At 35.3% G+C, this 14,611-nt stretch overlaps 1 protein-coding gene across 6 annotated transcripts in view; it reads right to left on the reverse strand.

Moving 5' to 3' along the window:
- TMOD3 (tropomodulin 3) overlaps window positions 1-14,611 on the reverse strand; it is a 54,949-nt gene that overhangs the window by 16,958 nt on the left and 23,380 nt on the right. The gene's annotated exons all lie outside the window — the stretch shown is intronic.

Below are 14,611 nucleotides of genomic sequence, written 5' to 3' on the forward strand. Positions count from 1 at the left end.
AAGGGCCTGTCATGTTCTGGAGTCATTTAGATTTGTGTCCTCAAGCTCTTTGACAGGTATTTGTTTGTTTGTTTGTTTTAAACTAAGATTATGTAGCTTATACTGCTTGATTTGGTTGTTATGGTGAGAATAATACATCTCTTGCTACTTTCTACATCTGAATCAGAAGTCTTTATGGTCAAGTACTTTTTTTTTTTTAAAAATGACACTTGGTCAATCTACAACGTATTTATATTAGTAAAGACGTTTCTAACTGCATATTAAAAGTGGTTCAAACTGGTGTTTCTCAAGCTTCGATGTCCACCTCATTCACCTAGTGTTCTTACTACAGTGCAGATTCTGATGCAGGAGGCCTGACACGAGCTCTGAGATTCTGCATGTCTAACCAACGTCCCAGGTGATGCTGATACTGCTGATCCACAGACCAATATTAAAGCAGCAAGTGTTCAAACCATATGTATTTTTATTATCTCACTTAATAAGTCCACAGGTGATGGCTGTAGGGTTGGTTCGGCAGCTCAATGTTTACATCAAAGATCCAGCCTCATTCCATTTTTCTTTTTGGCTATAACCAGAATGGCACCTTTTGTTCTTAGGCCATCAGTCTCAAGATGACCTTTATAATACCACATCCTCACGCAAATAAGGTCAGGAAGGAAGGGCACTTTCTCAACTGTCAGCTTTTATAAGGAGAACTGGCCAGAAGATTTCTTTTGTAGTCTCAATGACCAGCACTGGGTAACATGTCCTTGCCCCAGCTGCAAGGGTGGCTAGAAAAGCAAGCATTATTTGGCATTTTCAGTCTATTTCAGAGATGGGTTCTGCCAGTAAGGAAGAAGGGATTTGTAAATGGTTGCTGAAAAGAAAACTATAGTGTTTGTACCAATACTGAGTGGATGAAGTACAGTTCTGTGCTTCCTTAATTCCCTGACATTTTACTACAGCTACACTTAAACATTCTGCATGTTTGTCTGTCTTCTGTGAGCTTTTCAAGCCTTTTCAATGGGCTGTTCATTCTTGCATCCTTGCCTAGCACACAGTAGGCAATCCAATTTGTTGAATAAATAATTTGGTGATCACCTCCAGTTAAACTATTTCATTTTATAAAGTATAATTTAAATGCCCTGGTTTGAAGTTACACAACATGTTAGTACTAGAACACTGATTCCTAAACTCTTAATTCAGTGCTTTTTCCAATAAACTGGTGGCTTAACTCTTTAGCAGTGGAGTTTTCCCCTCAAACAAATGCCTATCTACATGGTGGTATGCATAACTGATCTTCTTAGTACCAAATTTTGAAATTCTGGTGATTATTAAATAATCTTTCATTATTGGTTCACAGACAAAGGCAAAACCAAATCATTACATCCTGTTAACTCCATACTACTTTTCACAGTTGATATTATAATTAAAGTGGCATACAATTCAGATGGCATGCCTTTAATTGCCATTTCAGGATAATTACATTTTCCTGAGCTCAATTTCACCTGTATTTTCAGATATCTAAGGTAGTGGTTCTAATGTTGGCTGCACACTGGACTCACCCAGAGAACTTTAAAAATTCTGATATCTGAGTCCCACTCTCAAAGAGTCTGATTTAATTTGTCTGGTGTGCTATATGGGACATCTGATTTTCAAAAGCTCTCTAGGGATTCTAATGCATAACAGCCAAAGTCAAGAATCACTGGATTATGGTATTCACTTACTAAGCAAAACCACATAAGCTATCAAATAGCTACCCATGTCTTATTCTACGGACCAATGGAATCTAAAACATTATAAAACTCTAAAATGTTTATTTTTGTTATCCTCATCCACATTCCATAGAGGTAGTATTCATATCTAATTTTTTCCCATACATAACTTTTGCTAATATTTAAAAACATAAAATGAATCTCATCAAGAAAAACAACAGAACACAAAATTTTCAAGGGCTATAGAAATTCTGTGATATAGAATTTTGCTATTTTCTATACAGTTCTGAAATAGTTTGGTACCTCTCCTGGCACTCTTCTTTATAATAATTTTTCTGTATGTAAAGATTTTTGTTATAGAGGTATTAAGCCTATACAATACTGTATTTTTACCAATACAAAAAGGAATTACTTCATATTTCTTCATGGTTAGTTTAACACTAATATACTATAAGAATGATCTTTTAATGTATATAAAATTTAGTTATAGGAAATTAAAAGAAAATTTAATTTTGTAAGAAAGGATGAAATAGGCAGAATTTAAGTTTAGTATTATGAATATAAAATCTAATGGGTTCTTCCCAAATTGATTGGTAGACTCAAACAAACCCTTAACAAATCTTAGCTGACTATTTGCATGAAGTGACAAGATGATGCTAAATTCATGTGGAAATCCAAGGTACCCAGAATAGCTGAACAATCTTGAAAAAGAACCAATTTCAAAACTTAATACAAAGTTACTGTAATCAAGATAGTCTGTGGTGCATAAAGAAAGACATTTAAATCAATGAAACAGAATTAGAGCCCAGAAATAAACTTTATATTTATGTTCGACTGAATTTCTACAAGGGTACCAAGACAATTCAATCGAGAAAGAATTGTCTTTTCAACAAATGGTGCTGGGACAATTCAATAGCTACATGCAAAAGAATGAAGTTGGATCCCTCCATCTCACACGATACAGAAATCTTAATTCAAAATGGATTACAGATTTAAAAGCAAAAGTTTAAACTATAACACTCTTTAAAAAAACGTAAATCTGCATAACCTTGAGTTAGGCAATGGTTTTTTAGATAAACAACAAAGGCACAAGCAACAACAACAAAAACAGATAAACTGGACTATATCTAAATTAAAAACTTTTATGAGACAAATGATACCATCAAGAAAGTGAAGAGACAACCTACAGAATGAGAGAAAATTTTTTCAAATCATATATCTGATATCTAGAATATATAAATAGGTTTATCAATAATAAATCAAATATTGTATACGCACCCACCATAGAAGCACCTACATACATAAAGCAATTATAGACTGACATAAAAGGAGAGATCAATAGTAATACACTCATAGTAGGAGACTTTAACACCCCATTGACACCAATGGACAGCTCTTCCAGGCAAAGAATCAACAAGGAAACAATGGGCCTAATAGACACACTAGAACATATGGACTTAATAGATATTTTCAGAGCTTTTTACCCCAAAGCAGCAAAATATACATTCTTCTCAAGTGCACACGGAACATTTTCAAGGACAGACCACTTGTTAGGACACAAATCAAGTCTCGATAAGTTTAAGAAGACTGAAATCATATCAACCGTCTTCTCTGATCACAATGGCATTAAACTAGATATAAATTACAAGAAAAAACTGGAAAATACACAAATACATGGAAGCTAAATAACATGCTACTAAACAATGAATGGGCTATTAATGAGATCAAAGAAGAAATCAAAAGATACCTAGAGACAAATGAAAATGAAAACGCAATGACTCAAAATTTATGGGACACAGTAAAAGCAGTCCTAGGAGGGAAATTCATAGCAATACAGGCCTACATCAAGAAACAAGAACAAGCTCAAATAAACAATCTAACCTTATAATTAAAAGAATTAGAAAAAGAACTGCAAACAAAGCCCAAAGTGAACAGAAGGAAGGAAATAATAAATATAAGAGCGGAAATAAATGAAATAAGAGTCTAGAAAAATACAAAAGATTAATGAAACCAAGAGATGGTTCTTTGAAAGGATAAACAAAATTGACAGACCCTTAGCCAGACTCATCAAGGAAAAAAGAGAGAGGACTCAAATAAATAAAATCAGAAATGAAAGAAGACTCCACAGAAGTACAATGGATCATAAGAAAATACTATGAGCAATTATATGCCAACAAATTGGACAATCTGGAAGAAATGGACACATTCCTTAGAAACATAGAATCTCCCAAGAATGAGTCAAGAAGAAGCAGAAAATCTAAACCAACTGATTACCACCAATGAAATAGAATCAGTAATCAAAAACCTTCCAAAAAACAAAAGTCCTGGACCAGATGGCTTCATAGGTGACCAAACATTCAAAGAAGAATTATCACCTATTCTCAAACTATTCCAAAAGATTCAAGAAGAGGGAAGGCCCCCTAACTCCTTTTATGAGGTCACCATTACCTTGATTCCAAAACCAGGTAAAGACATTACAAAAAAAGAAAACTATAGGCCGTTATCTCTTACGAACATTGATGCAAAAATCTTCAACAAAATATTAGCAAACTGAATTCAGTAATACATTAAAAATATCATATACCATGATCAAGTTGGATTTATTCCTGGAATGCAAAGCTGGTTCAATATCTGCAAATCAATTAATATGACACATCACATTAACAAATCAAAAGATAAAAACCATACAATCATATCAATAGATGCAGAAAAAGCGTTCAACAAAATCCAGCATCCATTTATGACAAAAACTCTCAGCAAAGTGGGAACAGAGGGAACATACCTCAACATAATAAAGGCCATATATGACAAACCTACAGCTAACATCATACTCAATGGGGAAAGGCTAAAAGCATTTTCCTTAAGATTAGGAACAAGACAAGGATTCCCACTTTCGCCACTCCTCTTCAACACTGTATTGGAAGTCTTAGCTACAACAATAAGACAAGAAAGAGAAATAAAAGGCATCTGAATTGGAAAGGAAGAAGAATAACTCTCATTATTTGCCACTGACATACTATCTATAGAGAACCCTAAAGATTCCACCAGAAAACTGTTAGAACTGATCAATGAATTCAGTAAAGTAGCAAGTTACAAAATACATATTCAGAAGTCAGTGGCATTTTTATACGCCAATGATGAACTTTTAGAAAGAGAAATTAAGAAAACAATACCATTTCAATTGCGTCGAAAACTATAAAATATCTGGGAATCAAATTAACCAAGGAGGTAAAAGACCTATTCTCAGAAAATTACAAGTCATTGAAAAAAGAAATTGAAGAAGATACAAACAAATGGAAGTATACTATATTGGGTATGAAGAATCAACATCGTCAAAATGGCCATACTACACAAAGCCATCTATGGATTCAATGCAATCCCTATAAAAATACCAATAGCATTTTTCAGAGAGCTAGAACAAATAATCCTAAAATTTATATGGAGCCAGAACAAACCCCGAATAGCCATGGCAATCTTGAGAAAGAAGAACAAAGTTGGAGGTATCACACTACCTGATAACAAACTATACTACAAGGCTATAGTAATCAAAACAGCATGGTACTGGCAAAAAAACAGAAACAGGGATCAATGGAACAGAATAGATAGCCCAGAAATAAATCCATGCCTATACACTCACTTAATATATGACAAAGGAGGTAAGAATATACAATGGGGTAAAGACAGTCTCTTCAATAAATGATGTTGGGAAAATTGGACAGATACATGCAAAAAAAAAAGCTGAACCATCTTCTTACACCCTATACAAGAACAGACTCAAAACGGATTAAAGACTTAAATGTAAGACCCGAAACCATAAAACTTCCAGAAGAAAACACAGACAGTAAACTCGCTGATATTACTAACAGGAATTTCTTTTCAGATATATCGCCTCGGGCAAGGGAAACAAAAGAAAAAATAAACAAATGGGACTACATCAAACTAAAAAGCTTTTGTACAGCAAAGGAAACCATCAACAAAACAAAAAGACAACCGACTGTTTGGGAGAAGATATTTGCTAATGATACATCTGATAAGGGGTTAATATCCAAAATATATAAAGAACTTATACAACTCAACAACAAAAAAACAAACAATCCAATTGAAAAATGGGCAGAAGACTTGAACAGATACTTTTCCAAAGAGGAAATACAGATGGCTAATAGACATCAAGGTCACTAACCATCAGAGAAATGCAAATTAAAACCACAATGAGATTTCACCTCACACCTGTCTGAATGGCTATCATCAATAAATCAAAAAACAAGTGTTGGTGAGGATGTGGAGAAAAGGGAACCCTCATACAATGTTGGTGGGACTGCAAATTGGTACAGCCACTATGGAAAACAGTAGGAAGTTTTCTCAAAAAATTAAAATTGGATATACCTTTTGACCCAGCAATTGCACTTCTGGGTATTTATCTAAAGAAAACCAAAACAATAATTTGTAAAGATCTATGCACTCCAATATTCATGGCAGCACAATTTACAATAGCCAAGATATGGAAGCAACCTAAGTGTCCATCAACAGACAATTGGATAAAGAAATTATGGTTCATATGTACAATGGAATATTACTCAGCTATTAAAAAAAATGAAATCCTACCATTTACAATGACATGGATGGACCTAGAGGTTATTATGCTGAGTGAAATAAGTCAGATAGAGAAAGATAAATACCATATGATTTCACTTATATGCAGAATCTAAGGAACAAAAAGAAAAAACTAATCAAAAATACTCACAAATATAGTGGACAATTTGGTGACAGACAGAGGGGAAGGGACTTGGGGGGAGCTGGAAGAATGGGGTTAAGGGTTAAAGAAGTTCAAATTAGTAGTTGATAGTTGGTCAAGGGGATGGGGAGCATGACAAAGGGAATGCAGTTAGCATTAATAGGATGGCTAGGTAGAGGGCCAGGGGAAGTAGGGAGCAATTGGGGGGATCTTTTTATGAACTATACAGATGTCTAACCAATGTGCTGTATACTTGAAATTAATTTAAATAAATAAATTAAAAATAAGTAAATAAATCAAATATTGATTGATGCAAATCAATAATAAAAAGACAACCCAATTTAAAAATAGGCAAAGGATTTGAAGAGACATTTATCCAAAGAAGATATCAGATGTCTAAGAAAACATGAAAAAATGCTGTCATTAGGGAAACGCAAATCAAAGGAACAAATTGTTATCACTTCATACTTGCTAAGATGGCTATAATCAAAAAGAAAAACAAGTGTTGGCATGGATGTGGAAAAGCTGAAACCCTAATAAACTGCTGGTGGGGATGGAAAATGGGGCAGCCACTTTGGAAAACAAGCTGGCAGTTCTTCAAAAAAAAAAATTCCATTAGTATATATATAGACCCAAGAGAAATGAAAATATATGTCTACACAATAACTTGTACACAAATATTCATAGAAACTAAATATTCATAATAGCTAAAAAGTGGAAACAATCTAAAAGTCTATCAACTGACGAAAAGAAAAACAAAATGTATTATATCCATTCAATGAAATGTTTTTCATCCATAAAAAGGAATGAAGCATTGATACATGCTATAACATGCATGAAACTCCAAAATATAAGTGAAAGAAGCCACTCATAAATACATATTGTATGATTCCGTTTATAGGAAATGTCTAGAAAAGGCAAATTTAGAGAGAGAAAAAATTAGTGGTTTCGTAGAACTGGAGAACAGAATAAAGAATGGAGATTAACTGCTAATGGATATAAGGTTTCTTTTTGAGATGATAAAAATGTTTTCCTCTCCTTGAAATATAGTCAAAAAGCCCCGACTTACAACTTTCAATATTTGTATTTATTTGAAAATAACGATGTCCGAGAAAATATTCACTTTTATTCTTCAGCAGATAACTTTCTATCTAAATGCATAATTTCTTTATTTAACATAGCAAAGTCCAAAATTGAATTTTTTAAAATTGAAGTTACAGTTTTTTACATTGTAGCAAAATATGAAAATAAGCAATAACTAGATCAGAAAAAAATCTCTCAGACAAGTATGATATGACATGCCCCTCCCCCCGGCCCTGTCCCCAAATGAAACACAACAAACAAAAACAGGGCTATGACTCTTTGTTGCTAAGAATGTTAAAATAGTTCAGTAATGTTTCTGTAACTATAAAATGGCAGCTAAGGAAACAGAAGAAACCGAGATAAGAATTCACATAATAGTAACTTAAATGCATGGCATTAATCCAAACCCCTGTTTATGCCAAGAGAAAAAGGGGGGAGCGGTGGATATTTTGCCCAGATCGTAACCATTGTTCCAAAATTAGTAAGAGATACTGTGAACCATGTTAACAATTTTATTGCTGGGACTTTATTCACTAGTTCTCATCTCTTGTGCTCTGATACCAAGTTAAAGCTACCACAATGTTAAGAATTATCTTAGTCATAGCTCCCATCCTTGCTGAGTACATAAAAAGTACAATAACTAGAAACAGAAGTGGCTTAGTTATTTCTTTTTTACAGAGCTGAAAAGCCCTAGCTAATTTTATGGCTTCTATGTTTATATGCCACCTTGTACCAGAAAAGATTTAAGGCAACCAGGCCACTATAATCCCCACAGGGAGCTGTGGGATATACCTTTTGACAGGAAGCACTCAAACCTCAACTCAGCCAAACTAAAGGATGAGGAGACAGATCCTAGAAAGGCATTATTTTGACCCAATGACACACATGATACCTACTCAATACTACAATATGGTCATAGATAGTTATTCGACAAACATTTAGTGAGTTTGACAATGAGCTAAAAAAACACCATAAGGAAAATAAGAGATCCTTTCTTTTGTAAAGTTTATAATCTAGTTGGGGAAACAGTATAGCAGCAGTCCCCAACCTTTTTGCACCAGGGACCAGTGCTCCTATGAGCATCTAATGCCTGATCTGAGGTGGAGGTGAGGCGGTGATGCTAGCGCTGGGGAGCGGCTGAAAATACAGAAGAAGCTTGGCTCACTTGCCCACCACTCGCCTCCTGCTATGCAGCCCAGTTCCTAACAGGCCACAGACCAGTATTGGTCTAGGGTCCAGGGGTTGGGGACCCCTGCAGTATATAGGATTCTGGAGACTTCCACTTCTGGCCAAGGTAGATAAGAATTAACTCACATGACTGAAATAACCCCCAAACAGACTAAATATATAAACGTTTTCAAGACACAAATTATCAGGCAACAAAGAACAGAGATCCCTGAGAGATGAGAAATTAAGTAAGCCCTCTAATCACCCAACTTACTGCCAGGAGAAAGTATCCAGGAAACAGGAACCTTGGCAGAACCTGGTGAACTCTATGAACTGAGGAAACAGAGCTGAGGTCCAGAAAGATCAAGGCAGCTAGCATTTGCAGGACAGAGTACCACAGAGGAGAGAGTTACACAGAGAGTGAGCTCTGGATACCTGTACAGGACCATCTTTTAGTACTCAGCAGAATATTGATCAGCACATGTGTATAATGAAACCACCTTAGGCCAAGGAAAAAAGTATCTGAAAACATTAGAGATAAAAGTACCTGGGCTCACACAGGGCTGGAAATAAAACCTGTTCCTACCAGTCAAACTGGAAAACCTCATAATTCACAGGGCACTGGGTAGGGAACTCAAAAGACTCTTGCCTCAGTAGCAGAGAAATAATTAGCCCTAGGCTGAACACTGCTCTGGTCTCACCTACTGAATCCTAGAAGCAAGACCCTAAAGGATCAAACTGTTTCCAAGTAACTTAATGGGTCCCAGACTGAAACTCAATAATATTTATAAGAAAACCCAAAATATTTAGCATTCAACAAGTTAAAATTCATAATGTATGATATCTAATAACAAATTATTAGCATGCGAAAAAGCAGGAAAATCCATAAGAAAAAAACTCAATCGTGACTTAGCAATGACAGATGAAAAAATTAGCAGGTAAGGATGTTAAAATCATATAAGAGTCATATTCCACATGTTCAAAAAGTTAAGTAGAGACATGGAATATAAAAAAGAGGAAAGGGAACAAAGAACTGATAGGACAAAAAGAAAAGATAAACTATGTTAACACTAATCAAAAGAAAGCAAGGTTGGTTGGCTATGTTAATATCAAACAATGTAGATTTTAGAGTAAAATATATTACCAGGGATAGAGAAGGTCATTTCATAATGATAAAATGGGCAACTCATCAAGAAGACATAACAATCCTAAACAAACAAACAAACAAATAAATAAATATCCTAATAATAGAGCCTCCCAGTATATGGTTCTGGAATAATTAAAAGCAATATTCTATAGTATGAGATTATATTCAGACATGTTAGAGGGAATGGAATATCCAGAGCGGGTATGGTTATTCAGGGAAAATTTCCTGTAAAACAAGGTCTTATCATGAGCAATGTACAATCCATCTGGCTAATTCCTTACCCCAAAGGAATGAGTGAGTCATTCAAAAGATACAATGACAGTCTAGAACAGAGATGATGGGGCTAATTTCAAATATCAGCTTCAGTGCCTGGGAAGACCACTTTTTGGAGGTATATAAGGGACATTTAGAACTCATAAGATATGAGTACAAAAATAAGAGGCAATCTTTATCCTGAATTGAATGGAAAACAACTGCCCACTGGCATGTATATAATCCTCAGAAAGGTGAGGAAAACTTCAGAGAAGAGTAACTGTAGTAAGTTTTCTGGAAAGCTAAGGTAATTGTAAATAAACTTGCAAAGCATATAAGAAATCCTTAGTTTAAGGCAATCTGGTTAAATTCACCTTTAGTAGGCAGGGTGTGGCACTTGAGTGAGAAGGAAACCCAACGGCATTTCTTTCTCAGGGAGGGGAAGGGAAAACTACAAAAGGCGGAGGTGGCTCCACCCCGCAGGCCCACAGGGAGAGCCCAACCTGGTGAGTCTTGAGGCTCAAATGGAATTTCCGGTGCACCTGAGTGTAGTGAACAAGGTGTAGCCTGGCTCTGGTCCATCCATGAAATAAGGGACACTCAGAGAAAAAAAAATCTTAGTCTATGTTAGGGAGATGTGTAATATTAGAAATGGGCAGGAAGACTCCTAGCAAAGCAAAACAAAAACAAAAGTAAGAAATACTAAAGACTGAGGCAAATTATTTCTCCGAGTGTCAAATGCATGCCTTATCTCTCTTGGAGACAGAATACTCAAGATATGTAAAAATATAATGGCAAATAATAATCAGCTAATACAGTAAGAACTCTGCATTTTCACCATTCTCAGGAATGAGAAAGAACTGGATGATTACTCTCTTTCACCCTTCTCTTGCTCAATGTCTGTTACATATTTTGCACAATTTCAAGGAGAGGGAGGTAAAATGCTTCCCAACATTTCAATATTATATCTTCAAAAGGAACGTACACTGGAATTACGTTATTGTTTTAATTTCCTTAACTCTACGGTTTCTTTGAACACAGGAGACTCATAGGACAGACATTCATTCCATTTACTCTTTGCCAAGATTACTTGATACCATGATACCATCCCTATCATCAGCTTGTTGGATTTAGATAAACTTAATAGATATGTATTGTGGATTCTGCTATAAATAATGCATTTAAAAACAATCCTTAATACATCTTTTGTCAGTTATGCCTTACTAGCTGCCTAATACCTTCTTTTCACTATTAATAAAACTCCAATTCTAAAAGCAGAACATTTACTGGTGTAGGACAAAATGTTCCCCAAAATGCATTGAAAACATAATGCCTTGAACTTAATTAGGATTAATTCCTCCTTCTCAGATGCTGACATATGGTTTCAACTCTATAAAATGTACAATTATAAACAATCATTTCACAAATCATGAAATTAAATTACTAATTTATCTGACAACTTTCAAGCATCCTTGTTAGTGTATCAGGTTTTCTTAAACATTTCAAGATGATCTAGAAAGAGAAAATTTGACATGGATATATATGTAGTTTTTATTCATGGTCAAAAGGAAAAACCCTGAAATATCCAATTTTCAGTTTTATGGGAATCCCTCTCCCTCTGTTATGACAGGTCTATTTAGTTTTAGCTCTAGAAAGAGGGTGTATCTTTAAGTGAAATAGTAACAAATATAATTAATCATCATTTAATGGTCTCAGAATATGAGAAAGTAGTTGACCTTAATGATTGGATAACTATTTCCTTTAGTGGTTCCCAATTTTTTGCTTAAAAAAAATTGAGTAGTCATCTGATTGATCTTTAAGAGTAATTTAAGGGATCACGATATGATTTTGATATATAGTTTGGAAGGAGTTCAAGGAACTGAGTGACATCACTACAATATCCTCTGGCACAGAAAGCTAATACTGCCATAGAGTACTGAACTGAGAGCAGTCATCTTAGTAAGAAAAATGATTTAGTTTAGAGACCAATGGCACATTTTATGAATTCTAACTAGTCTAAGTATACCAAAGAAGTAAAAAATGCTTTTGTTTTTTAAGAGAGGTAGGTTTGCCAACTGTTTTATGAAGAACTAAGAACATCTACCATCTGGGAAGGCATCCTCAGTCTGAAAGCCTATCTCCTGTGAAATAAGCTATTAAGTAGAAAATTTGGGCCTCAATTTTGGTGTTCAGGGTAAAGGGTCATGAGAGAGGCATTTTAAAAAAACAAGCGTCTGGATTTTCAGAGCTAAGGAGGAGATTCACATTTAGCTTAACTGGGAGGTATGCTAATAAGATGTAGAAGAATTATTCTGAGGATCTTCTAGCATGTGATCAAGATCTTGTGGATGAGATCCAAAGAAAGGAAGGCATATTAGTATTAGTAACTAGAAATGACCTTATCTTAATTTAAAGACAAGCACCTAGGGTGGGTTTGAGATTAGAGCTGGCTTTGAGCTATGTTTCAAAGTAGAGCTCTAAAACCAAAGTTCCCAACTGTTAAAGATGAACTTGCCCTTCTTCTATGGCAACTTGCCCTAGGTCTATGGCACTGTAACACGGGTTTTAAGGCTAGACCCCTACCCAGTCTAGGGTGGTAGTATCTGCTTCGATCAGATGGATCGAAGGTTCTCTGGAGAAACATGCTAAAACTCAAAAACTCATCTCTGTGATTCTGGACAACTCCTCCATGAGAGAATGGAAATCTCTTGTTTGGTTATAACATCACCATATGATCCTTTAAAATGATTACACTGTAAAGGATTTTTTAGTGATTTCACTGTGTCCTTTAATGAATTTGGTTCTCACAAAAACTGTATGAAACAGGAAAGGCAGATACCTAGAATGTATGATTCCATTTCTATAAATTTCAAACCAGACCTCATTTATCATATTATAAGCTATGGTGGTGGCTACCCTGTGGAAGAAGAAAGAAAAAAAGACTGGGAGGAAGCATAAAGGGACCTTTTAGATAATGCTAATAATGTCTTGAACTGAGTGGTGATTACATGGGTGTGTTCACTATATAATTCATTAATTTGTATTCTTCTGATTTGTGCATATTCTGTAAACATGTTATACTTCAATAAAAAGTTCATTATTTTAAAAAATGTCATGGTCTTAATCACTGCATCATAGCTATTCAACTACTTCCAAATGTAAATGTAAACATGTAAAAATTATTATTCTATACGTAAGGATATATTTTTTCCTTATTGTCACCCATATTCCTCAGCTCTATCATTTCTCAATTGATATTTTCTTATTTTCCACAATTCTTCTCTACCTTCTTTCCTTCCTCCTGTAATCCTCTAAGATCTTTTCCTAGGTAACTGGAGATTATGAAACAAGAGCACACTGGGAAGCTTACTGGGTCAGCCTAGGACAAATGCAGCTCTTTCGCATCTTGTATTTTCCCTTTTTGTCCTCAAATTCCATTTCTTTTCCCCTGTCATCCTTTTCTTATACCTCTCCCTCTGTTTCTACCTCTGTTCTTTTTCCTAACTATACCCCCTGAAACACAAATAACAAGTAAAAAGTGATCAATCAATATTTATTCTTGTAAAATTATGTTCTCCTATGTAAAAAGGATTGAAGCTTTAAATAGTGTTATAGGTATGGCTGTGCAGATGAAAATATAGCCAGCAGTTGTTTTCTATGATAAATACAAAGGAACTGATGTTTTTGCCTATTTTTGTGATTCTCTATACTTCAAAACTATGCATTAATTTCCAATCTTTTTCTGGCCCCAAACACCTGAGGAACACGATATTCCCACCTCTAAGAGTAGAGTGATGGTTAATTTCATGTGCCAAGGTAGCTTGGCTTGGTGCTCAGATACACGGTCAAATACAGTTTGTTTCTATGAAGGCATTTCTGAATGAGATTAACATTTAAATCAGTGGACTTTGAGTAAAGCCATAATGTGGTAGGCCTCATCCAATCAGCTGAAGGCCTCAACAGAACAGACTGACCTCCTCTCAGCAAGAAAGAATTCTGTCAGCAGTCGGCCTTTGGACTCAAACTCAACTCTTCCCTAGGTCTCTAGCCTGTCGGCCAGGCCTACAGATTTTGGACTTATTAAGCCTTCACAAGCACATGAGCCAATTTCTTAAAATAAATCTCTCTCTCTCTACTCACACACACCCTTTTGGTTCTGTTTCTCTGGAGAACCATGACTCATACAACTATCCAAGGTAGTGATTCTGAACTAGAAATGGGGGCAGGGAGATGGGGTCTACAGAAAGAGCAGAGGGGTCGGGGATGACAGATCACTTTTAAAGAGCCTGATACAGACTTTGTGGAATACATACTCAAAAGTCATTCACTAGTCTTCCTCTATTACAGAGGCTGGAATGCTAAAATAAAATTTCTGGCTTCTCTTACAGTTTAGGGGTAGCCATGTGACAGAGTTTTGGCCAAATTTTTGAGAAGGGCTTCCTTCCCAAATAAAAAGCTAACGCCTCACTAGGAAAAAGGCCTCCTGCTGCCTGGACTACTAAGGATTCAGATGTAAAAAGTGCCTGAAAGAGTTGA

Source organism: Pteropus medius, unplaced genomic scaffold (genome assembly GCF_902729225.1).
Source record: "Pteropus medius unplaced genomic scaffold, Ma_sr-lr_union100, whole genome shotgun sequence".
Taxonomy (NCBI): Eukaryota; Metazoa; Chordata; class Mammalia; order Chiroptera; family Pteropodidae; genus Pteropus; species Pteropus medius.